At 49.8% G+C, this 2,526-nt stretch overlaps 1 non-coding gene across 1 annotated transcript; it reads right to left on the reverse strand.

Moving 5' to 3' along the window:
* Nucleotides 1–1,234: 1,234 nt before the first annotated feature.
* Nucleotides 1,235–1,328, reverse strand: trnai-uau (transfer RNA isoleucine (anticodon UAU)). The gene is made up of 2 exons: nt 1,291–1,328; nt 1,235–1,270 (listed from the first exon to the last, which is right to left on the reverse strand). It is a non-coding gene; the product is annotated as a tRNA-Ile (tRNA).
* Nucleotides 1,329–2,526: the final 1,198 nt, after the last annotated feature.

Below are 2,526 nucleotides of genomic sequence, written 5' to 3' on the forward strand. Positions count from 1 at the left end.
AACTAAAAAGAAACACAACAGTCAGTAGTGATAAGCGGAGGATTAAAAGCTCTGAGTCCATTAACGTTCGCTCAGCACAGCGGAAATACCACGAGGTAATTATACAGCGAGATTAGCGTAAAACTCTCATCGGAGCCTTCATCAGTGGCGGCTGGCCAGTAGAGGGCGCTGGGGTGCCGCCCCTTCAAACATCAAGAGATGAAAATCTACTTAACATGTTAAATATAATGTAGTTGTATAATGCAAATAATGATGAAATAAAAGTGTTTCTCAGTCTGTGAGCGCCTGTCAGCAGCCATTAAATATTGATTCCAACTGGTATTTGGTTGATTTCTGTCTGAATACATATACTTCCTGGGTGAGGGGGCGCCAGCCAAACCATACTTTATGTAAGCCCTCAAACTTGTGGCGAGCAGGTGACCTGAGGCTGCTGTCTAATTGGTTTCTTCAGATTTTCCATGGGGCGCAGTTCTGTGCTGCCCTAGACACTCCCACTTTATTGGCAGCGAATTGGTATTGTTTTATTGGTTTTTGCTCTAACGTGATTGGACAGTTCTCATGGCTGCCAATCATGTTCGCACCCACCAGCACACGCCTCGTCTCGACTGTCAGTCATCCACCGTCTACGAACCCTGATAAAATCTATAGGCTGCATTGTCCTTCTTAGTAACTTTGTGACTGTGTGGACATTAAATCAGCTGTCAGGTGTGCTGCGCCAAGGTAAATTGCGCACACCCCACCCCCCAATTTTGAGCACCAGCCGCCACTGGTTGACTCTCATCCAGATAAACATGGAGTGAGGCAGCATTTCAGTGTCATGTCCCAAAACAACTGTAATAGACATTTTAGCTATTGTGGGGGCGTGAACCCGGGACCTCGCTAAAGGGGTTTGCTAACCACGAGGCCACCAATTCATTCCTAGCAACTGACTAAATCAGTCCGTTTTAGCCCTGATGACATACACAGATTTTAGGTGGGGACATGTCTCCAATTACTGCTATTATGTCCCCACCAACGTTTTGTCACCAGGAAAGAAACATTACAGCACGTCTGCACCAGGCCAAACCAATCAAAGTAGATTTAAGTAGAGACAAAGGTTTAAGTGAAGAGACTGGGCACGTGTGAACGTGTGCATGGCCGGAAATCCCCCCTACTAAACTATGAGACGTTGTCTGCAAGTTTAGCACCCTGTGATAATTCATTCGGGCTCATTTCCCCCCCACCGACTAAAGCTTGCTCCAGGTGAGGCTCGAACTCACAACCTCGGCATTGCCCTGCTGGTCACTGTCTTATAAGTACCGCGCGCTGACCGATTGCGCCACTGGAGCATCTCTGCAACACAGTCGGTGGTTGCATCGATTTGATGTAGATCATGCATGCAACGTTCCTCCTCCACAGCCTGCAGCCTCCCCGCCACAGCCTGCAGCCTCCCCTCCACACTCGCGTCACACAGACGCCATACAGGAGGAAGGTAGGTGCAGGGTGGGCTGCTTTTCTTTCTTTTCCCCCCCCCCCTCTCTCTCTCTCTCTCTCTCGGTCAAAAAAGAACTGGTAGGCTGGGTACTCATGTCTCAGCGACAGGTGTCCAAGGCACCGTGTTAAATTACTCTGAGGCGTGCGCACGCGCGCGCGCGCGTGTCCGTCCGTCCGTCCAGTCAGATGACAGGACCTGCTAATCCTGTCCCTCCCACAGGAGAGGCAGTGTGACTGGGTAATTGGCCACTGAGCAGAGCCACTTTTGGGAGGCACTGGTTATCGAACCGCTGTCACGGGAGGGAGAGAGAGCGAGAGAGGGGGAGGGAGAGAGAGAGGGAGAGAGAGAGAGAGAGAGAGGGGGGGGGGGGGGAGAGGGAGAGGGAAAGCTACACCACAGTGAAAAAGAGAAAAGTGAAGAGGATAGAGAAGGAGAGGAGGGCTAACAGCACTGAAGATAAAGGATAGAGAGAGGGAGGCAGAGAGCGAGAGAAGGACAGGAAGGGAGGTTGTCAAAGAATACTGGAGATGTGAGAGAGAGAGAGAGAGAGAGAGAGAGAGAGAGAGAGAGAGAGAGAGAGAGAGAGAGAGAGAGAGAGAGAGAGAGAGAGAGAGAGAGAGAGAGATGGAAAAGAAAGTGCAAAAAAAGAGAGAGAGAGATGGAGCAGGAGGGATGGAGGAAGATGGCGAGAGTGGGAAAAGGAGAAATGACAGTAAAATGCGGAGAATTTTAGTGTGACCCCGGAGGCACCTCTTTCTCTTCTCTCAGCGGAAATGTGACACTTTCATGATTACAACGGCCTCCCCCCCCCCGCCCCCGGCCGACTTAATCTTAAAAGGATGAGCAGGCGGGTGGATGGAGGGATGGAGAGAGAGAGAGAGAGGTGGAGAGGAGGTTGGCATAGGTAATGGAAGTCTAGGTTAATACTTCCCTCCTCCAGCCAGGCCACCTAACAAATTGCCTTGTAAAAGCAGAAACGATGGATAAATAAAGAATAAAATAAAATAAAAAAACGTATATCCCCCCCAGCAAATTGGCTGTCATTGGATTAT

This window comes from Lampris incognitus, chromosome 21, assembly GCF_029633865.1.
Source record: "Lampris incognitus isolate fLamInc1 chromosome 21, fLamInc1.hap2, whole genome shotgun sequence".
NCBI classification, from domain to species: Eukaryota; Metazoa; Chordata; class Actinopteri; order Lampriformes; family Lampridae; genus Lampris; species Lampris incognitus.